This window comes from Bombina bombina, chromosome 1 (genome assembly GCF_027579735.1).
Source record: "Bombina bombina isolate aBomBom1 chromosome 1, aBomBom1.pri, whole genome shotgun sequence".
NCBI classification, from domain to species: Eukaryota; Metazoa; Chordata; class Amphibia; order Anura; family Bombinatoridae; genus Bombina; species Bombina bombina.
Window position 1 is genome coordinate 1,396,374,889 of NC_069499.1, and position 25,464 is coordinate 1,396,400,352.

A 25,464-nucleotide genomic window follows, 5' to 3' on the forward strand; every position below is an offset into this window, starting at 1 on the left:
AATCCAATACTGTGCAGGAAAATAATGAGATTCAGGTGCGGTCAGTGTCCAATACAATAATTAGGAAAAAAAAAAAAAAAAAAAGTGATAAAGAATGTGTGTTCACTCTATGTGAAAAAAATGGTGATAAAAAAATGCTGATGAGATCCCTCCAAAAAAATGAGAAAAAATGAAATCCAAAGTGATGTTAGTGATATCAGTGAAAATCAATCAATCAGTGGTTCAATGTTGATACGATATTTTTGACATTAAAAATATGCAAAAAAGAAAAAATCCTGAAAAAAAGAAAACAAACAATACTCTAATATATGCAATCTGTACAATGGATATATCAGTAATATGCTTACTCAGATCTGTCAACGCGTTTCGGCCATATACCTCTGGCCTTTATCAAGACTAATGAAATGAGTAAGCTCACAGAATTTATAAGAGTAATGGCTGATGTTTTGGCGCCAAACAATAATAAGCCATGCCCCCTTCCTGTTTGGTAGCATTATGGGTATGGGCGAAAGCATTTATTTTGCCTTTGTTATTGAGGTTATTGTTATGTTTTTTGAACATATGTAGTTATATATTTTCTTTCTAGTGTGTATAGCTAGTTCGTGTGTGTCCTAATATAAATTTGTTTGTTCGTTCATGTACTTCCGGTTTCGCTAGTGAATCTGGCCCTTACTTCCGGCTTAGCCCTTACTTCCGGTTTCGCTGCCCTGTGTGACGTTTTAGGCCTGAATATTCTTATTGGTTCTTATGCTAGTGTGTGATTAATTTTGTTGCGACTTTTCTTATCGATCTAATTTATATGGGCTCTCTTCTCTCTCTCTAATTTCTAAGTCCTGCATGTGTTTCTTTTATTTAGCAGTTATTGCTTCCGGTTACCATTTCCGGTTTGAGTTTATGTTTGTTTACCATTTTCTTATTTCCGGTTACCTATTTCCGGTTCCGGTTTATGTCGTTACTAGGTGCTGACAGTAAAAGTCGACATAACATGACGATAAGTGTATAGTCTTAAGTGTAAAGTTTTATTAGCCATGTATATTCATGTCTTTTATTCACCATATTTTATATACTCTATTGCATTTAGATCTTAGCCTTTCATTGTGTCTGTATATCTTCACTTTTATTCACTTTTAGACTGTTTGAAGATTCAGTCTAGAATAATGATCTGACTGACCATACAGCGTAATTACATATTCGAATCTTATTGTATTTATTGATCTGACTGACCATACAGCGTAATTGCACATTCGAATCCTATTTGCATTCATTCCTTTCCAATATACATGTTTGGATTTGCCCCATTTTCACAGTCATCATGTTATGTCGACTTTTACTGTCAGCACCTAGTAACGACATAAACCAGAACCGGAAATAGGTAACCGGAAATAAGAAAATGGTAAACAAACATAAACTCAAACCGGAAATGGTAACCGGAAGCAATAACTGCTAAATAAAAGAAACACATGCAGGACTTAGAAATTAGAGAGAGAGAAGAGAGCCCATATAAATTAGATCGATAAGAAAAGTCGCAACAAAATTACTCACACACTAGCATAAGAACCAATAAGAATATTCAGGCCTAAAACGTCACACAGGGCAGCGAAACCGGAAGTAAGGGCTAAGCCGGAAGTAAGGGCCAGATTCACTAGCGAAACCGGAAGTACATGAACAAACAAACAAATTTATATTAGGACACACACGAACTAGCTATACACACTAGAAAGAAAATATATAACTACATATGTTCAAAAAACATAACAATAACCTCAATAACAAAGGCAAAATAAATGCTTTCGCCCATACCCATAATGCTACCAAACAGGAAGGGGGCGTGGCTTATTATTGTTTGGCGCCAAAACATCAGCCATTACTCTTATAAATTCTGTGAGCTTACTCATTTCATTAGTCTTGATAAAGGCCAGAGGTATATGGCCGAAACGCGTCGACAGATCTGAGTAAGCATATTACTGATATATCCATTGTACAGATTGCATATATTAGAGTATTGTTTGTTTTCTTTTTTTCAGGATTTTTTCTTTTTTGCATATTTTTAATGTCAAAAATATCGTATCAACATTGAACCACTGATTGATTGATTGATTTTCACTGATATCACTAACATCACTTTGGATTTCATTTTTTCTCATTTTTTTGGAGGGATCTCATCAGCATTTTTTTATCACCATTTTTTTCACATAGAGTGAACACACATTCTTTATCACTTTTTTTTTTTTTTTCCTAATTATTGTATTGGACACTGACCGCACCTGAATCTCATTTTTTTCCTGCACAGTATTGGATTACAATTAAACCAGGAGCATATTCTACTGACTGGACTCAATCAAGGTGTTAAACACAACAAACACCCAGTATAAACGGCTATATCACCAGCCACTGACTTTATCACTATTCATATATCGTTTTTAATATTATATTGTACTGCTTTTTACCCTATTTTGTAACATGGATCCATGATTAACTAACAAGTGTATATGGTTTTTTAATGTTTTTTAATATAATCATTGAATGGAATAAATAATATTTAATTTTACACTCTATCAGTTCATTATAGCCTATTTTGGCATTCCCTACCCTAGTCTCAGCCTTCTTTTGGCGCTCACCTCTACCTTGCATATATCTCTTACACATTGGGCACGCTAGGGTACCCATCGAGGAGAGCTAGAGGCATCCCCCATCCCCTTTCCCCATCTGTTCTTTGCGCAGGATATACACTTTCTTTATATAAATTCCCTTTGTTAATAGGGCAATATGATAGCCCTTTGTTAAGGAGAGTGACTTCCTCATTAGTTAGGTTAACCCCTGAGATGTTATGAACAATATTGACCTCTTTAGCGTGAGCATCAGCCCGACTATCATTACTAGTATCACTTACAAATTTTCTCTTAGTTGTTAAATTATCAACATTTAAATCTTTGTCAAAATCAAAGTCCATTGCATTATTAGAAATATAAAAGTCATATACCAAGAGTCCGCTTATGTCAAGGGGAGGAACATCAACTGAATTATGCGATAGCAATCCGGCACTCCCAGTGCTCCGTGTCATACTCAGTTGTGACTCCGGCCTCTGCCCCGGCTGTTCCACCGGGTTTGCTTGGCTTTCTTTGCTCCAGGATTGGGCGGCTGCACGCTTCCGGTGTTTCCTGCCACCCCTCCGGTGTCTGCGTCCGAATCCTCTGTGAAAAAACAAGCTGACGATTCCGACTCGCTCTGAGTATCACCTGGTGCTCTACGTTTCTCACGTCTCTGACGCTGGAATCTCGGCTTGGGGGGGTCCGCCTCCATCTGCTCTCTGGGACCACCGGTAGATGTTTCCTTGAGCATAGTCCTGCTCATCACGCATGAATTTGGTACGTTTACCCTCCTCCAAGATTTTTTTGTATTCATTTACAGACTTCGTAATCTTGTCCAGTAATGCTTTATATTCTTCAAGGGGTATGCTCTGTTGTAATTCTTGTTTCACCTTCTCTACTTCCCCTTTGTATCTTGTTATTTCCTTCTGTGCATACTCGACAGTCCAGGTGATTATGTCAAACGAGCATTTGTTTAAGATGCTCTCGAATCTTTCACAATATTCAGGCTTGTCTGCAAACAGGGTTGGACGTGTAGACATACGCAAACCTCTAGGTATCCGCTTGACTTTGAAATACTCAGACAAAGTAACAGCATGTAATTGTAGGACCATATGCTTCACGCTGTCCTTCTCCAAACGTTTGCTGGATCTCTCTTTAGGGGCAACATTCAGAAAGTCACTAGATCCCATAACTGAGGAGAATATCACCTGTGCATCTTCTGCTGAGTACCCAAAAGTGTTAGGACCCTTCATAGTGTTTGTATTTTCAAAAGCCATAGTGGTGCAGGTAATCCAATGGTCAGGTATATACTTCAAATGAATAAAGATGGATACAGCACCCACTACTCACTAGTGCACGGAGAGGGCTGACCAAGCCCAAACAATTCAAGTAAAAGAAGGCAGCCTCCAGCAGTGAGCAAAGTGACTTTTATTTTTAAACACAGGTCAAATACAGCAACGTTTCGGGCTAACAATAAGCCCTTTCTCAAGCCTGACATAAATTAAACAAAACACCATTTAAATAGCCATATTGGCGCCAAACAATTGTGAAAAAAAATTGCACATATATCGCCCTCTAGTGGTGGACTTGAATATTGCATGTCAAAATACATTTCTTACAATTACAAAGATACAAATGTGTTACAAAATATTTTACATTGTATATATTGCACAAATTCAATAACCAACTTCATAAATAAAGTGCCAAGTGATCCTATAAAAAATAAAAACTAAAAAGTAAAAAATTAGAATAATAATATTTGTGACAACTAAATTCAATGTGAATGTAATAGTGAAAATAAATATATTAAATATTCGAATTTATTAGAATTTGAAATTTAAAATTAATCACAATACTCATATCAAAATTTCTTAATTACCATATATGTATATATAGGAACACAATCAATCGAATGGACTATATATAAATAAAAAAATTGATATATATGGGAATCCTTCAACAAAGGATACCCGTATTACAATAAGTCAGAGATTTAAAAACTAATGGGTACTCAGTGAAAATATAGGTAATGCCAAATGTCTATATCCAATAATGTCACTCAAATGACCTTTTTTGGCTACTAGTTAAGGCATAATCCACTATAATGCTAAATTTAAATATATAGCCAAGGTAAATGCAAACCCCTACGCTTAAAGAAGTAACCTATTTTTCTTACTCAATGTTGAATTACACTTTTTAGATTTTAAATGTTGTCCAGTTACACTCCCTATTGAGGCCTTTAGGCCATAAGGTGTTGAGCTTATTGATCCAAAAGTCTTCCCTTTTATTCAATAAAGCCTCTCTATCACCACCTCTCCTAGGCATGTGTATATGTTCCAAAATTTGGAAGCGTAATTGGCGGATACTATGTCCTGCTTGTAGAAAATGCGCAGACACTGGAGCATCCTTGCCACATCTGATATTTGACTTGTGCTCAGATATCCTCTCACGTGCCTCTCTTGTCGATTGTCCAATGTATACCAATGAACATGGACACTTAATGGCATATATGATAAACTCTGTCCTACAAGTCAAATATTCTTTAATCCGGTATTTTCTACCTGTATAGGGATGAAAAAATTCTCCTCCCTTGATCATAGAATTACAATTTATGCAAGAGAGGCAAGGATAGCAACCTGTGCGCCGCTTACCAGTGATAGTTTTCTGTTGATATTTGTGACTACCAACATCTGCTCTAACTAGTTGGTCTTTAATATTTGGACTCCTTTTGTAAGCTGGCATTGGTGGTTCATGGAATGCATTAATGTCAGGATGGCATTTCTGTAAAATGTGCCAATACTTTCGTATAATTTTGTTCACCTGACTACTCCTAGTGCTATATTGTGTGACAAACAATAGCCTATTGATCTTGTCTTTATTCCTATTCCTCTTGTTTCCAATGGGTTCAGACTTTCCCATTCTTGAAATGATATTTTGCTTTTCTCTATTCACAAGTTCAAACGGGTAACCTCTTTGTAAAAATTTGTTTGACATCTGTTCCAGTCTTTTCGTTTTTTAATTCAGTATCAGACACAATACGATCCACTCTTAATAATTGACTTTTTGGTATTGCTTTAAAGGTGGAAGGTGGATGAAAGCTGCCATACAGCAAAGTGTTGTTTTTGTCTGTGGGCTTTGAATAAATATCCGCTCTCAATCCATGTTCCACTTTATAAATGCATGTGTCTAAGAATTGAATAGACTGCTCATTCCATGTCAAACAAAATTTAATGCCATTAACAGACTTATTGAGATCATCAATAAATAGTAGTAGGGATCCAATGTCGCCATACCATATGCCAAACACATCGTCAATGAACCTCCACCATGTGGCACCGAATTTCTTAAATAATGTATGTTCATAGACAAAAATCTCTTCAAAATTGTTCATAAAAATGTTGGCATATGTTAGGGCGACATTGGATCCCATAGCAGTACCCTTCTTTTGAAAGAAAAATTCATCCTTAAAAAGAAAATAATTCATATAGAGGATAACCTCTAATAATTCTAAAAAGAATTGTATCTGAGATAAACTGAATCTATTATCATTTTTCAAAACCTTGGCAACTGATTCTATCCCACTTGTATGTTTAATCGATGTGTATAAACTAGACACATCAAGTGTTAACAGAATAACCTTAGTATTTTCCAAATCTAGTTGTTCAGTTTTTTTAAAAAAATCATATGTATCTTGGATATAAGATGTAGATTTAATAACATATGGTTGTAAAATCTTGTCCAAGAAGATAGAAATATTAGTAAAAATAGATCCAGATCCTGCCACTATTGGTCTGCCAGGTGGTTCTAACTCATTCTTATGGATCTTTGGCAGACAATAGATGACAGGTCTCACTGGATGTTTAACATGTAAAAAATCATACAAATCTTTAGAGATCAATCCATTGTTTTACCTAGAATACTGGTAATCTCTTTTTGAATCTTATGCATGGGGTCATAACCAATCCTGATGTATACAGAGGTATCACTAAGTTGTTGCTCAATTTCAGATATATTTATGCCACCTGGCTCATCACTACTAGGGCACCACCCTTGTCAGCTGCCTTAATAGCCAATTCCTTTCTCTGTTTCAAGCACTTCAAGGATGTTGAGTCATTTTTATATTCCATCAATCGTTTTTGGAACAAAATATCAGGTGTCTGGAATAATTGCTCAACATCCCTAAGTACTAGCTCAAAGAATGCATTGGCTCCATTATCAGTTGTGACCGGATTGAAATTGCTATTTTTCTTAAGACCCACTGTCTGGCAAGTAAGCATCTCATTGCTCTTAAAAGGGGTTACCACATTATCAGTTTTACCTTTTTTGTCAAAAAACAGTTTCAGTTTAATCCTGCGAAAAAAAGCATGTAATTCATGTTTCAATTGGAATAAATTCCCTTTGTTAATAGGGCAATATGATAGCCCTTTGTTAAGGAGAGTGACTTCCTCATTAGTTAGGTTAACCCCTGAGATGTTATGAACAATATTGACCTCTTTAGCGTGAGCATCAGCCCGACTATTATTACTAGTATCACTTACAAATTTTCTCTTAGTTGTTAAATTATCAACATTTAAATCTTTGTCAAAATCAAAGTCCATTGCATTATTAGAAATATTAAAGTCATTTACCAAGAGTCCGCTTATGTCAAGGGGAGGAACATCAACTGAATTATGCGATAGCAATCCGGCACTCCCAGTGCTCCGTGTCATACTCAGTTGTGACTCCGGCCTCTGCCCCGGCTGTTCCACCGGGTTTGCTTGGCTTTCTTTGCTCCAGGATTGGGCGGCTGCACGCTTCCGGTGTTTCCTGCCATCCCTCCGGTGTCTGCGTCCGAATCCTCTGTGAAAAAACAAGCTGACGATTCCGACTCGCTCTGAGTATCACCTGGTGCTCTACGTTTCTCACGTCTCTGACTCTGGAATCTCGGCTTGGGGGGTCCGCCTCCATCTGCTCTCTGGGACCACCGGTAGATGTTTCCTTGAGCATAGTCCTGCTCATCACGCATGAATTTGGTACGTTTACCCTCCTCCAAGATTTTTTTGTATTCATTTACAGACTTCGTAATCTTGTCCAGTAATGCTTTATATTCTTCAAGGGGTATGCTCTGTTGTAATTCTTGTTTCGCCTTCTCTACTTCCCCTTTGTATCTTGTTATTTCCTTCTGTGCATACTCGACAGTCCAGGTGATTATGTCAAACGAGCATTTGTTTAAGATGCTCTCGAATCTTTCACAATATTCAGGCTTGTCTGCAAACAGGGTTGGACGTGTAGACATACGCAAACCTCTAGGTATCCGCTTGACTTTGAAATACTCAGACAAAGTAACAGCATGTAATTGTAGGACCATATGCTTCACGCTGTCCTTCTCCAAACGTTTGCTGGATCTCTCTTTAGGGGCAACATTCAGAAAGTCACTAGATCCCATAACTGAGGAGAATATCACCTGTGCATCTTCTGCTGAGTACCCAAAAGTGTTAGGACCCTTCATAGTGTTTGTATTTTCAAAAGCCATAGTGGTGCAGGTAATCCAATGGTCAGGTATATACTTCAAATGAATAAAGATGGATACAGCACCCACTACTCACTAGTGCACGGAGAGGGCTGACCAAGCCCAAACAATTCAAGTAAAAGAAGGCAGCCTCCAGCAGTGAGCAAAGTGACTTTTATTTTTAAACACAGGTCAAATACAGCAACGTTTCGGGCTAACAATAAGCCCTTTCTCAAGCCTGACATAAATTAAACAAAACACCATTTAAATAGCCATATCGGCGCCAAACAATTGTGAAAAAAATTGCACATATATCGCCCTCTAGTGGTGGACTTGAATATTGCATGTCAAAATACATTTCTTACAATTACAAAGATACAAATGTGTTACAAAATATTTTACATTGTATATATTGCACAAATTCAATAACCAACTTCATAAATAAAGTGCCAAGTAATCCTATAAAAAATAAAAAATAAAAAGTAAAAAATTAGAATAATAATATTTGTGACAACTAAATTCAATGTGAATGTAATAGTGAAAATAAATATATTAAATATTCGAATTTATTAGAATTTGAAATTTAAAATTAATCACAATACTCATATCAAAATTTCTTAATTACCATATATGTATATATAGGAACACAATCAATCGAATGGACTATATATAATTTAAAAAATTGATATATATGGGAATCCTTCAACAAAGGATACCCGTATTACAATAAGTCAGAGATTTAAAAACTAATGGGTACTCAGTGAAAATATAGGTAATGCCAAATGTCTATATCCAATAATGTCACTCAAATGACCTTTTTTGGCTACTAGTTAAGGCATAATCCACTATAATGCTAAATTTAAAAATATAGCCAAGGTAAATGCAAACCCCTACGCTTAAAGAAGTAACCTATTTTTCTTACTCAATGTTGAATTACACTTTTTAGATTTTAAATGTTGTCCAGTTACACTCCCTATTGAGGCCTTTAGGCCATAAGGTGTCTCCTAGGCATGTGTATATGTTCCAAAATTTGGAAGCGTAATTGGCTGATACTATTCTTTTACTTGAATTGTTTGGGCTTGGTCAGCCCTCTCCGTGCACTAGTGAGTAGTGGGTGCTGTATCCATCTTTATTCATTTGAAGCATTATGATGTAGCCAGGTGTGGGCTGTGCAATTTTATGCTATGTAAAGCACACATTAATTGCATAATTTGATATAAAGGGATTTAATGATAATTTGTGCAATAAAAATTTTACATTTTTAATATTACCCAATTTTTGCTTAATATAATTTTAAGCCGGGTGGTCAGTAATATCAGCTGAGTGGTGCACCCCCTAAGAAGGTCTTGGGGAGAACACTGATGTATGTATATAGATATATATATATATATGTATATATATGTATATATATATATATATATATATATATATATATATAGTCATCCATGGTGATATAGCACTCTCAGAAACACTTTATATAATTTCCTGCTGCCCGGGTGCATTTAAAACATAATATAGACATCCATAAGTAAAATGCACTCACCGGGTCTTGATCAGATATAACTCTTTATTTACGTGACGTTTCGGGGTTGCCCCGTCCTCAGACAATCATTACAATAAGACAGTGTACTTACCCAACTTTTAAAGATCCCTAACTCCCACCCGCGGTGCTGTCGGCGGCGTTCCGGAAGTCCTGCAACCACGTGGTGCATACCTACGTCATTGGTTGCTATGGCAACAGGACGCCATGCAGCAGACCTGTGAATGCATTAATAACAAATTAAAAACAAACAGGCGGTAATTAATAAGAACAAAGGGGAGACATAATAAACATAATAATCATAGTAGAGAAGAGGATAGTGGCTATTAACCATAGATTAGCATGATGAACATAAGAACAAAAATATCAATACAATATCAATAACATATCAATAAATTGCCTGTCAGTAAATAAGTGGTAGTGGTAAGGAAGTATTCTAAACCTCAGGGGTGCATAATATACACTTTCATATGGGAATACCTTTCTACGTTATAGATCACTAACTAACATAAGGCTCCTGTACTCATCTAACCGCATCAGGCAGAACTATAAACCAATCTTGTTATGTATTGATCCATCTGAGCAGTTATATGATAACATTTTTTATCCTAACCAACCCTCAGATGTTCCAAACATGGTGTGCGAGAAAATACAAAAAACACATCAGAACCGGCATATACCATGGAATATAACATGGAATATTACTGGATAGATACTCTGAAAATCCATTACAGGTCAATGTTGTAAAATATCTAAATCTAGACCAGAACAAAAAGAAGATGAAAGAGGGGGGCTCCATAGAACAGTAGAGCAGTAATGTGCATGTATATGTATATATATATATATATATATATATATATATAGTATATATATATATATATATATATATATCATATGGCCTCGATTACAAGAAACAGTGCGCTGCAGTAACATCCTGGCCCTATCCCCTCCTCTAGGGTATGTGGTCAATGATAATATACTTTAAATCAGAGACATTGTGCTTAGCCAAGGCAAAGTGCCTAGCCACAAGCTGGTCGAAAGTCCCTTTTTCTATGGCGGTTCTTATGGCAGATTTATGATTCGCCATTCTGGTCTGGAGGTCGTCCACCATCTTGCCTACATAGAATAAACCACATACACAATGTAGGAGATACACTATATATTTGGTTGTACATGTCACTCGATGTTTAATGGTGAATCTCTTATTGGTGTATGGGTGTCTGAACTCATTTCCAGTAGACAGGCCCCCACAGGTAGTGCATCCTGGTTTGGCCTGTAGTCAAGTATCCCTTGTGTAGCATCCTCTGGGATCAGTCTTGATGAGTTGGTCTCTTAGTGACTTTGCTTTCCGATAGTCCACCCTTGGCTGCGGTGTCCCATATAGAGAAAGATCCTTATCTGTAGATATGAGAGACCAATTCTGTAGTAGACTATTGACAATTATTTGTTTGTCAATATCAAACGTGGTAGAGAAGGTCATTCTGTCACTCTGTTTATCTCCTATTCTTGGGATCAACTAATCCTGTTGTCCAAGTTGGAGAATATCCATCTTTCTCTCCCTGAGGTTGTTCTTATTATATCCTCTTTATAGGAATTTCATTTCCATCTCCTGTATTTGTTGTTCTCTTAGGGTATAATCAGATTTGTTTCTTGCCGCTCTTTTAAACTGGGATGTTGTAAGAGCGCCTGTTTGTTTTAAATTTGTTTTAAATGCATTCACAGATCTTCCGCACGCCATCTGGTTGCCACAGCAACCGATGACGTAGGTATGCACCACGTGGTTGCAGGACTTCCGCCGACAGCACTGCGGCTGGGAGTTAGGGATCTTTAAAAGTTGGGTAAGTACACTGTCTTAGTGTAATGATTGTCTGAGGACGGGGGCAACCATGAAACGTCACGTAAATAAAGAGTTATATATCTGATCAAGACCTGGTAAGTGCATTTTACTTATGGATGTCTATATATATATATATATATATATATATATATATATATATATATATATATACATATACAATAATTCAAAGAAAACCAGCACTCATGATCCTTCATCTGTATAACAACCCAGGGTGCTTCCAAATGTTTAGCCAGTAAAGCAAGTATAAGAAAGCACTCTACAGGATTTTTCATAGCCGTCACCTTAATTATGTTACGCTTTGGGGTTTAAACCCAAAATTGACAACTATCTACTCACCCCTATTATAAATGTCACAATGGGGGTGAGTAAATTGTCATTGTTGTCATTAATTTTTGTGTTTGAGGAAGGGGGTGAAGCCCCAAAACATTACATAATAAAGGTGAAGGCTGTGAAAAATCCTGGAGAGTGCATTCTTATACTTGCTATATTATAAATATATGTCAGAGGTGATAAAGCAAGAAGATTGGGAACTTCATCATAAGGACTAAATTGCATAGTTGTTGCAAATTGCATTTGTTTTTTAAAGGGTTCAGGGGGTAATAAACAAACAAACACCGAGGAAAACTTTATTACCCCCTGAACACTTTCAAATGACAGACACTACAACAGAGATGAAGGAAAAGACCAACTTGGTCACAATTATTTGAATTATATATAGTCAACAACTTGAAAGGCTAAACTTTAACTGGCTGATCTACTTAAATATGCATGGCTGAAATGAGTCCCTAACTTACTCCTATATTATGAGGTAGTGGGCTAAATTCAGGTAATGCGGCGGAGCCCCCAGGCAACTCTGCCCATTGCAGAAAAATGGGTGGAAAGGAGCTCTCCTGGCCTGTCTACCTTCGAGTAAAGTCACCCTAGGCTCGTACCTAGTGTCATCACCAATCTCTCCAGCCTGGCCATCACTCCACCCCAAAACTGCTAATAAGGCCGATATCTCTTTCCGCTGGAGCAAAAAAAATTCCCACCCATAAGGGGCCCAATTCTTGACAGTCGCTCACGCCGAATAAAAAACTGGAGGAGATCAAAATTAAAATGCACGGTCTTACTAAAGGCTGGCTCGACTAGCTCTAACCCTGCCGTTCACTCTGCAGCAACACAAGGAAGCTGTCAACTCATTCAGCCAGATGAGTAATCCCAGGGAGAGTGGGCAACAGCAAAAGAGGAAGAACCTTCCAGAACAGCAACTTTTAAAACTTTCAAATAAGTCAGTCCCCATACTACAGGTGAAACTCGAAAAATTAAAATATTGTGCAAAAGTTCATTTATTTCAATAATGCAACTTAAAAGGTGAAACTAATATATGAGATAGACTCATTACATGCAAAGCAAGATAGTTCAAGCCGTGATTTGTCATAATTGTGATGATTATGGCTTACAGCTCATGAAAACCCTAAATCCACAATCTTACAATTAGAATATTGTGAAAAGGTGTAATATTCTAGGCTCAAAGTGTCCCACTCTAATCAGCTAATTAAGCCATAACACCTGCAAAGGGTCCCTGAGCCTTTAAATGGTCTATCAGTCTGGTACAGTAGGAATCACAATCATGGGAAAGACTGCTGACCTGACAGTTGTGCAGAAAACCATCATTGACACCCTCCATTAGGAGGGAAAGCCTCAAAAGGTAATTGCAAAAGAAGTTGGATGTTCCCAAAGTGCTGTATCAAAGCACATTAATAGAAAGTTATGTGGAAGGGAAAAGTGTGGAAGAAAAAGGTGCACAAGCAGCAGGGATGACCGCAGCCTGTTGAGGATTGTCAGGAAAAGGCCATTCAAAAGTGTTGGAGACTTTCACAAGGAGTGGACTGAGGCTGGAGTCAGTGCATCAAGAGCCACCACACACAGACGGATCCTGGACATGGGCTTCAAATGTCGTATTCCTCTTGTCAAGCCACTCCTGAACAACAAACAACATCAGAAGCGTCTTACCAAAGTCCTCTTTTTTGATGAGAGCAAATTTTACATCTCATTTGGAAACAAAGGACCCAGAGTATGGAGGAAGAATGGAGAGGCACACACTGCAAGATGCTTGAAGTCTAGTGATGTCCCGAATAGTTCGCCGGCGAATAGTTCGCAGCAAACATAGCTAGTTCACGTTCGCCGCGGCGGGTGAACATATGCGATGTTCGGTCCGTCCCTATTCGTCATCATTGAGTAAACTTTGACCCTGTACCTCACAGTCAGCAGACACATTCCAGCCAATCAGCAGCAGACCCTCCCTCCCAGACCCTCCCACCTCCTGGACAGCATCCATTTTAGATTCATTCGGAAACTGCATTCTTAGTGAGAGGAGGGACAGTGTAGCTGCTGCTGATTTAATAGGGAAATCGATAGCTAGGCTAGTGTATTCAGTGTCCACTACAGTCCTGAAGGACTCATCTGATCTCTGCTGTAAGGACAGCACCCCAAACATCAGTCTGCTTTTTTTTCTTTTTCCTGTGTAATCTAATTGCAGTTGCCTGCCTGCCAGTGTGTGTGTTAGGCTCACAGCGTATACGGTGCCCACTTGCCCAGTGCCACCACTCATATCTGGTGTAACAGTAGTGTACATTTAAAAAAACAAAAAAACTTTTTTGACTGTGAAATAATAGCAGTCAGTTTCCTTCACACGTGTGCGTTTCAGGGCCTACCAGGGCACAGTGTCACACCAGTGCAACTCATATCTGGTGTAACAGTAGTGTACATTTAAAAAAAACAACACTTTTTTGACTGTAAAACAATAGCAGTCAGTTTCCTTCACACGTGTGCGTTTCAGGGCCTGCCAGGGCACAGTGTCACACCGGTGCAACTCATATCTGGTGTAACAGTAGTGTACATTTAACCCCTTAACGACCGAGGACGTGCAGGGTACGTCCTCTAAAAAAAAGTCCCTTAACGACCAAGGACGTACCCTGCACGTCCTCTGTCTGGAAAGCTGCTGGAAGCGATCCTGATCACTTCCAGCTGCTTTCCGGTTATTGCAGGATGCTTCTATATCGAGGCATCCTGCAATAACAAATTTTACCCCTCCGGTGCAGAGAGAGCCACTCTGTGGCCCTCTCTGCACCGGACATCGATGGCAGCATTCGTTGGTGGGTGGGAGCTGAAGTGGGAGGCGGGTGGGCGGCCATCGATGAGGTCTAAGTGAGAGAGAGGGGTGGGATTGGGGGCGGGATCGCCAGGGGCGCACGCATGCACGGGAGGAGGCGGCCGGGCGCGTGCACGTGGAGGGAACGGGTGGGAACCGCTACACTACAGAAAAATTGTTTTTGAAAGTGGGAGAAAGGGGGGGGGGTAAATATATATATAAAAAATAAATCTAAGGGATCTGGGAGCGGGTGGGAGATTGGTCTTGAGGGGGGGGGAAGCTACACTACAGAAAAAAGGGAAAAGAATAAATAAACATTTTATTTGCAAACTGGGTACTGGCAGACAGCTGCCAGTACCCAAGATGGCCCCCAATAAGGCAGAGGGGGAGGGTTAGAGAGCTGTTTTGGGGGGATCAGGGAGGTTGGGGGCTATGGGGGGATCCTAAACAACAGCATATGTAAATATGCTTAAAAATTTTTTTTTAAAAAAAGATACCTTTTTTTTAGTACTGGCAGACTTTCTGCCAGTACTTAAGATGGCGGGGACAATTGTGGGGTGGGGGATGGAAGAGATCTCTTTGGGAGGGATCAGGGGGTCTGATGTGTGAGGTGGGAAGCTGATCTCTACACTAAAGCTAAAATTAACCCTGCAAGCTCCCTACAAGCTACCTGATTAACCTCTTCACTGCTGGGCATAATTCACGTGTTGTGCGCAGTGGCATTTAGCAGCCTTCTAATTACCAAAAAGCAACACCAAAGCCATATATGTCTGCTATTTCTGAACAAAGGGGATCCCAGAGAAGCATTTGCAACCATTTGTGCCATAATTGCACAAGCTGTTTGTAAATAATTTCAGTGAGAAACCTAAAGTTTGTGAAAAAGTTGACTATTATTTTTAATTTGAAAGCATTTGGCGGTGAAATGGTGGCATGAAATATACCAAAAAAGGCCAAGATCAATACTTGGGGTTGTCTACTACACTACACTAAAGCTAAAATTAACCCTACAAGTCCCTACGAGCTCCCTAATTAACCCCTGCACTGCTGAGCATAATACACGTGTGGTGCGCAGCGGCATTTAGCGGCCTTCTAATTACCAAAAAGCAACGCCAAAGCCATATATGTCTGCTATTTCTGAACAAAGGGGATCCCAGAGAAACATTTACAACCATTTGTGCCATAATTGCACAAAATGTTTGTAAATGATTTCAGTGAGAAACCTAAAATTTGGAAAAATGTAAAGTTTTTTTTATTTGATCGCATTTGGCGGTGAAATGGTGGCATGAAATATACCAAAATGGGCCTAGATCAATACTTTGGGTTGTCTACTACACTACACTAAAGCTAAAACTACCCCAAAAAGCTCCCTACATGCTCCCTAATTAACCCCTTCACTGCTGGGCATAATACACGTGTGGTGTGCAATGGCATTTAGCGGCCTTCTAATTACCAAAAAGCAACACCAAAGCCATATATGTCTGCTATTTCTGAACGAAGGGGATCCCAGAGAAAAATTTACAACCAATTATGCCATAATTGCACAAGCTGCTTGTAAATAATTTCAGTGAGAAACCTAAAGTTTGTGAAAAAATTTGTGAAAAAGTGAACAATTTTTTTTTATTTGATCGCATTTGGTGGTGAAATGGTGGCATGAAATATACCAAAATGGGCCTAAATCAATACTTTGGGATGTCTTCTAAAAAGAAAATATGTACATGTCAATGGATATTCAGGGATTCCTGACAGATATCGGTGTTTCAATGTAACTAGCGCTAATTTTGAAAAAAAGTGGTTTGGAAATAGCAAAGTGCTATTTGTATTTATGGCCCTATAACTTGCAAAAAAAAGCAAAGAAGATGTAAACATTGGGTATTTCTAAACTCAGGACAAAATTTAGAAACTATTTAGCATGGAAGTGTGTTTTTTTCCATTTCTTCCTCATATTTTATAATTTTTTTTATAGTAAATTATAAGATATGATGAAATTAATGGTATCTTTAGAAAGTCCATTTAATGGCGAGAAAAACGGTATATAATATGTGTGGGTACAGTAAATGAGTAAGAGGAAAATTACAGCTAAATACAAACACCGCAGAAATGTAAAAATAGCCTTGGTCCCAAACGGACAGAAAATGGAAAAGTGCTGTGGTCATTAAGGGGTTAAAAACAACAACACTTTTTTGACTGTGAAATAATAGCAGTCAGTTTCCTTCACACGTGTGCGTTTCAGAGCCTGCCAGGGCACAGTGTCACACCAGTGCAACTCATATCTGGTGTAACAGTAGTGTTCATTTAAAAAAAAAACTTGAAATTTGACTGTAAAATAATAGCAGTCAGTTTCCTTCACACGTGTGCGTTTCAGGGCCTACCAGGGCACAGTGTCACACCAGTGCAACTCATATCTGGTGTAACAGTAGTGTACATTTAAAAAAAACAACACTTTTTTGACTGTGAAATAATAGCAGTAAGTTTCCTTCACACGTGTGCGTTTCAGGGCCTGCCAGGGCACAGTGTCACACCAGTGCAACTCATATCTGGTGTAACAGTAGTGTACATTTAACCCCTTAACGACCAAGGACGTGCAGGGTACGTCGTCTAAAAAAAGTCCCTTAACGACCAAGGACGTACCCTGCACGTCCTCGGTCTGGAAAGCTGCTGGAAGCGATCCTGATCACTTCCAGCTGCTTTCCGGGTTATTGCAGGATGCCTCTATATCGAGGCATCCTGCAATAACAAATTTTACCCCTCCGGTGCAGAGAGAGCCACTCTGTGGCCCTCTCTGCACCGGACATCGATGGCAGCATTCGTTTGTGGGAGCTGAAGTGGGAGGCGGGTGGGCGGCCATCGATGAGGTCTAAGTGAGAGAGAGGGGTGGGATCAGGGGCGGGATCGCCAGGGGCGCGCGCGCATGCACGGGAGGAGGCGGGCGGGCGCGTGCACGGAAGAGAGCAGGTAAGAAACCGCTACACTACAGAAAAATTGTTTTTGAAAGTGGGAGAAAGGGGGGGGGGGGTAAATATATATATATATAAAATAAATCTAAGGGATCTGGAAGCTGGTGGGAGATAGGTCTTGAGGGGGGGGGGAAGCTACACTACAGAAAAAAGGGGAAAAAATAAAAATAAACATTTTATTTGCAAACTGGGTACTGGCAGACAGCTGCCAGTACCCAAGATGGCCCCCAATAAGGCAGAGGGGGAGGGTTAGAGAGCTGTTTTGTGGGGGATCAGGGAGGTTGGGAGCTAAGGGGGATCCTAAAAAAAACAGCATATGTAAATATGCTAAAAAAAGACTTTTTTTTTTTTTAAAAAAAAGATACCTTTTTTTAGTATTGGCAGACTTTCTGCCAGTACTTAAGATGGCGGGGACAATTGTGGGGTGGGGGAGGGAAGAGAGCTCTTTGGGAGGGATCAGGGGGTCTGATGTGTGAGGTGGGAAGCTGATTTCTACACTAAAGCTAAAATTAACCCTGCAAGCTCCCTACAAGCTACCTAATTAACCTCTTCACTGCTGGGCATAATTCACGTGTTGTGCGCAGTGGCATTTAGCAGCCTTCTAATTACCAAAAAGCAACACCAAAGCCATATATGTCTGCTATTTCTGAACAAAGGGGATCCCAGAGAAGCATTTGCAACCATTTGTGCCATAATTGTACAAGCTGTTTGTAAATAATTTCAGTGAGAAAGCTAAAGTTTGTGAAAAAGTTGACTATTTTTTTTAATTTGATCGCATTTGGCGGTGAAATGGTGGCATGAAATATACCAAAAAGGGCCAAGATCAATACTTGGGGTTGTCTACTACACTACACTAAAGCTAAAATTAACCCTACAAGCTCCCTACAAGCTCCCTAATTAACCCATGCACTGCTGAGCATAATACACGTGTGGTGCGCAGCGGCATTTAGCAGCCTTCTAATTACCAAAAAGCAACGCCAAAGCCATATATGTCTGCTATTTCTGAACAAAGGGGATCCCAGAGAAACATTTACAACCATTTGTGCCATAATTGCACAAAATGTTTGTAAATGATTTCAGTGAGAAACCTAAAATTTGGAAAAATGTAAAGTTTTTTTTATTTGATCGCATTTGGCGGTGAAATGGTGGCATGAAATATACCAAAATGGGCCTAGATCAATACTTTGGGTTGTATACTACACTACGCTAAAGCTAAAACTACCCAAAAAAGCTCCCTACATGCTCCCTAATTAACCCCTTCACTGCTGGGCATAATACATGTGTGGTGTGCAGTGGTATTTAGCGGCCTTCTAATTACCAAAAAGCAACGCCAAAGCCATATATGTCTGCTATTTCTGAACAAAGGGGATCCCAGAGAAAAATTTACAACCAATTATGCCATAATTGCACAAGCTGCTTGTAAATAATTTCAGTGAGAAACCTAAAGTTTGTGAAAAAATTTGTGAAAAAGTGAACAATTTTTTTTATTTGATCGCATTTGGTGGTGAAATGGTGGCATGAAATATACCAAAATGGGCCTAAATCAATACTTTGGGATGTCTTCTAAAAAAAAATATATACATGTCAATGGATATTCATGGATTCCTGACAGATATCAGTGTTCCAATGTAACTAGCGCTAATTTTGAAAAAAAGTGGTTTGGAAATAGCAAAGTGCTATTTGTATTTATGGCCCTATAACTTGCAAAAAAAGCAAAGAAGATGTAAACATTGGGTATTTCTAAACTCAGGACAAAATTTAGAAACTATTTAGCATGGGTGTTTTTTGGTGGTTGTAGATATGTAACAGATTTTAGGCGTCAAAGTTAGAAAAAGTGTGTTTTTTTCCATTTTTCCTCATATTTTATAAATTTTTTATAGTAAATTATAAGATATGATGAAAATAATGGTATCTTTAGAAAGTCCATTTAATGGCGAGAAAAACGGTATATAATATGTGTGGGTACAGTAAATGAGTAAGAGGAAAATTACAGCTAAATACAAACACCGCAGAAATTTAAAAATAGCCTTGGTCCCAAACGGACAGAAAATGGAAAAGTGTTGTGGTCATTAAGGGGTTAAAAAAATCCCCACTTTTTTGACTGTGAAATAGTAGCAGTTAGTTTCCTTCACACGTGTGCGTTTCAGGGCCTGCCAGGGCACAGTGTCACACCAGTGCAACTCATATCTGGTGTAACAGTAGTGTACATTAAAAAAAAATCTAGAAATTTGACTGTGAAATAATAGCAGTCAGTTTCCTTCACACGTGTGCGTTTCAGGGCCTGCCAGGACACAGTGTCACACCAGTGCAACTCATATCTGGTGTAACAGTAGTGTACATTTAAAAAAAAAAAACTATTTGACTGCAATAGATTGAATAGCAGTTAGTTGTCTGCAAGCGTGTGTGTCAGGCCTACAGCGTCTACTTCTGCCAGTGCACAGTGCCACTCATATCTGTTGTCACAGTAGCTTGCAATCATAGTACCACTAATCGAAAAAAAAAAATGACAGGCAGAGGCAGGCCACCCCACAGGGGCCATCGTGGTCGTGGTGCTGTGATTCCCTTTGGCCCTAGAATAATGCCCAGTGTTCAGAGGCCACGTACCCTGAACTCGAAAAGTACTGAGGACATAGTTGACTGGCTAACACAGGACACCCAATCTTCTACAGCTTCCGCTCGGAACCTTGACGCATCATCCTCCTCCAGCTTAGCTTCAGGCACCTCTCAAGTTACCACTCGCCCGCCTGCTGCCACCACCAACACTAGCACCACAGCCGCTTCACTTGATCTGTCAGAGGAGTTATTTACACATTAGTTGGAAGAAATGAGTGATGCGCAACCATTATTGCCAGAGAATGTAGATAACAGGGATATGTCTCAGTCAGGCAGCATTACACACATGGACGTACGGTGTGATGATGGTGATGTTGTACCCGCTGCTGCTTCCTTTGCTGAGTTGTCAGATACAAGTGAAGCGGTTGATGATGACGATGCATCCGTGGATGTCACGTGGGTGCCCGCTAGAAGAGAAGAAGAAGAACAGGGGGAAAGTTCAGATGGGGAGACAGAGAGGAGGAGGAGACGAGTTGGAAGCAGGGGGGGTCGTCGCAAGGAGCTAGTGGCACAGTCAGACAGCATGCATCGGCACCCGGGGTCAGCCAGACAGCACTCCAATCAACGCATGCTGTTGCCACCACCAGAATGCCGTCATTGCAGAGCTCAGCAGTGTGGTATTTTTTTTGGTGTGTCTGCCTCTGACAGCAATGCCATTCGTGGGAAGTCCAACACCCACCTAGGTACAACTGCTTTGCGAAGGCACATGATCGCACATCACAAACGCCTATGGTATCAACACATGAGTACAAGCAGCACACAAACTCAAAGCCGCCATCCTCCTCCTGGTCCAGCATCTTCAGCCACATCAAAAACTGCTGTCCTCCTTGCCCCCTCTCAACCATCCGCCACTCCGTCTCTCGCCTTGAGCAGTTCCTGCTCATCTGCCCACAGTCAGGTGTCTGTCAAGGACATGTTTGAGCGTAAGAAGCCAATGTCACAAAGTCACCCCCTTGCCCGGCATCTGACAGCTGGCTTGTCTGAACTCTTAGCCCGCCAGCTTTTACCATACAAGCTGGTGGAGTCTGAGGCGTTCCAAAGATTTGTAGCTATTGGGACACCGCAGTGGAAGGTACCCGGACGAAATTTTTTTGCACAAAAGGCAATCCCCAACCTGTACTCGATTGTGCAAAAGGAAGTAATGGCATGTCCGGCACACATTGTTGGGGCAAGGGTCCATCTGACCACTGATACCTGGTCTGCAAAGCATGGTCAGGGCAGGTATATCACCTACACTGCGCATTGGGTAAACCTAATGATGGCTGCCAAGCATGGAATGCGTGGCTCTGCAGAGGAGTTGGTGACACCGCCACGACTTGCAGGCAGGCCTGCTGCCACCTCCTCTACTCCTCCTACTCCATCCTCTTCCATAACCTTCTCATTGAGTCCTCTTCTGCTGCTGCATCTTGCTCCACATCAACGGCACCCCCCCAGCTCCCCAGGTACTATTCCCCATCCCGGATACGGCAGTGTCACGCCGTCTTGGGGTTGACTTGCCTGAAAGCAGAGAGTCACACCGGACCAGCACTCCTGTCCGCCCTGAACACACAGGTGGATCAGTGGCTGACTCCTCACCAACTGGAGATCGGCAAAGTGGTTTGTGACAACGGAAGAAATTTGTTGGCGGCATTGAATTTGGACAAGTTGACACATGTGCCGTGCATGGCACATGTGTGTAATCTGATCGTACAACGCTTTGTGCATAAGTACCCAGGCTTACAGGACGTCCTGAAGCAGGCCAGGAAGGTGTGTGGCCATTTCAGGCATTCCTACACGGCCATGGCACACTTTTTAGATATCCAGTGGCGAAACAACATGCCAGTGAGGCGCTTGATTTGCGACAGCACGACACATTGGAATTCAACACTCCTAATGTTCGACCGCCTGCTCCAACAAGAAAAAGCCGTTAACGACTATATGTATGACCGGGGTGCTAGGACAGCCTCTGCGGAGCTGGGAATTTTCTTGCCACGTTACTGGACGCTCATGCGCAATGCCTGTAGGCTCATGCGTCCTTTTGAGGAGGTGACAAACCTAGTCAGTCGCACCATCAGCGACATCATACCAATTGTTTTCTTCCTGGAGCGTGCCCTGCGAAGAGTGCTGGATCAGGCCGTAGATGAACATGAAGAGGAAGATTTGTGGTCACCATCACCACTAGAAACAGCCTTATCAGCATCGCTTGCTGGACCTGCAGCAACGCTGGAAGAGGATTGTGAGGAAGAGGAGTCAGAGGAGGAATGTGGCTTTGAGGAGGAGGAGGAAGACCAACCACAACAGGCATCCCAGGGTGCTCGTTGTCACCTATCTGGTACCCATGGTGTTGTACGTGGCTGGGGGGAAGAACATACCTTCAGTGAGATCACTGAGGACGAGGAACGGGACATGAGTAGCTCGGCATCCAACCTTGTGCAAATGGGGTCTTTCATGCTGTTGTGCCTGTTGAGGGACCCTCGTATAAAAAAAAAGCAGAAAGTGCCTGAAATGTTACCGAATTACCGCAAGTCGGAAAGGATGCAGCAGTTCCAAAATAAATTAAAAAGTATGCTTTACACAGTGTATAAGGGTGATGTCACAGCACAACGGGAATCTAACAGGGGAAGAGGTGAAAGTAATCCTCCTCCAACGACGACCACGCCGGCAAGGACAGGACGCTTTACAGATGTGTTGTTGATGGAGGACATGCAGAGCTTTTTAAGTCCTACGCATCGCCACAGCCCTTCGGGGTCCACCCTCAGAGAACGACTCGACTGACAGGTAGCAGACTACCTCGCCTTAACTGCAGATATCGACACTCTGAGGAGCAATGAACCCCTTGACTACTGGGTGTGCAGGCTTGACCTGTGGCCTGAGCTATCCCAATTTGTGATAGAACTTCTGGCCTGCCCCGCTTCAAGTGTCCTGTCAGAAAGGACCTTCAGTGCAGCAGGAGGTATTGTCACTGAGAAGAGAAGTCGCCTAGGTCAAAAAAGTCTAGATTACCTCACCTTTATTAAGATGAATGAAGGATGGATCCTGAAGGGACTGACAGTGGGCGATACATTTGACTAAAAAAGGCCTGATGAGATGAGCTGCCTTGGGCTAAAAATGGTCCACACGCTGCTGTATTTTATCTCTGAATGCCGGATGACTTGCGTGACTTATCCGCCACCAACTAGGGTTCAAGCCGCAATGTTTTAGGGCACTTTCTGCCTGGGAAACAAACATAAATTTTTCTGGCAACAATACCTAATTTTTCAGGTATGTGTACATGCCTAATTTTTCTGACCTCTGGTGCTGCACTGTGGCTTCAAAAACCAAACCAAAAAAAAGGCACATAACAGGGATTAAACTGATAGCAATAGTACTACTTAACACACCTTATAATAATGCAGAGAGAGGCAACACAGAGAGAGAAGTCTGAAGAAGAGGAGTCAGAGGAGGAAGGTGGCTTTGAGGAGGTGGAAGACCAAACACAGCAGGCGTCCCATGGGGCTTGTTGTCACCTTTCGGGGACCCTTGGTGTTGTACGTTGCTGGGTGGAGGAAGAGACCTTCAATGACATCAGTGAGGACAAGGAACGGGACATGGCTAGCTTGGTATCCAACCTTGTGCGAATGGGGAGTTTGCGGTTGTGCAAATGGACTGTTTGCGGTTGTTTGCAGTGCTTTAAACGGGGAGTTTGGTCTGTCACTGTGAAGCGGGCGTAACCCTTACACTACCTGATCTATACAACATCATACCTGATGTTTTAAAGCACGTTATTCCAAACAATTTAGGAATGTTAGGTGATTTATGCCGTTTATGGATTAAAACCAGACTCTGCATCAACTATGTAATTTTCCATGGGAGTTTTGCCATGGTTCCCCCGCCGGCATGCCACAGTCCAGGTGTTAGTCCCCTTGAAACAACTTTTCCATCACTATTGTGGCCAGAAAGAGTCCCTGTGGGTTTTAAAATTCGCCTGCCTATTGAAGTCTATGGCGGTTCGCCCGGTTCGCGAACATTTGCGGAAGTTCGCGTTCGCCGTTTGTGAACAGAAAATTTTATGTTCGCGACATCACTATTGAAGTCCAATGTGAAGTTTCCACAGTCTGTGTTGATTTGGGGAGCCATGTCATCTGCTGGTGTTGGTCCACTGTGCTTCATTAACTCCAGGGTCAACACAGCTGTCTACCAGGAGATTTTGGAGCACTTCATGCTTCCTTCTACAGATGAGCTCTATAGGGATGCTGACTTCATTTTCCAGCAGGACTTGGCACCTGCCCATACTGCCAAAACCACCAAAACCTGGTTCAATGACTGTGGGATTACTGTGCTTGATTGGCCAGTAAACTCGCCTGACCTGAAACCCATAGAGAATCTATGGGGCATTGCCAAGAGAAAGATGAGAGACATGATACGAACAATGCAGAAGAGCTGAAGGCCGCTATTGAAGCATCCTGGTCTTCCATAACACCTCAGCAGTGCCACAGGCTGATAGCTTCCATGACACGTCGTATTGAGGCAGTAATTGTTGCAAATGGGGCCCAAACCAAGTACTGAGTACATACAGTATGCATGCTAATACTTTCAGAGGTCCGATATTGTTCTATGTACAATCCTTGTTTTATTGATTGCATGTAATATTCTAAGTTTCTGAGATTGTGGATTTGGGGTTTTCATGAGATGTAAGCCATAATCATCACAATTATGACAAATCACGGCTTGAACTAGTCTATCTCATATATTAGTTTCACCTTTTAAGTTGCATTAGTGAAATAAATGAACTTTTGCACGATATTCTAATTTTTCGAGTTTCACCTGTATGTTGCCATATACCCCTCACACTACCAGCACATTCTCATCCCTACCAGGCCGGGGCTCTACACTAGCATTATATGAAGAAATTGGCTGCTATGAAAGTAATCATTTAAAAAATTGTATTTTTTACCCTAAATTATAACTAGTAAATATTATTCCACTCAATAGTTTAACAAGGAAATATGTAAGATAATGCAGAGGAAAATTAATGTATATAGAAGAAATGAGTGATGTGAAACTGAATATAAATGTATCTAGCAGCTCCAGTCTCACTCAGTTTGGGAAAGTTTTTTATTCGGCTCTGTAAAGAGGTACTGTACTGATTGCTGTAAATGGTGTGGCAATTGTCAAAGCACATCTTAGATTTCCACTTAGCGTCTGTCGTTAAAAGTATTACCGCACGTTTGCGCAAGCAAGCAACATTTTTTAAACGCACAACTTTTAATAAGGGTTCTAGCTGTAAAAATATTGTTACCTTGCAATCACGTTTGTGAAATTAAATAAAATC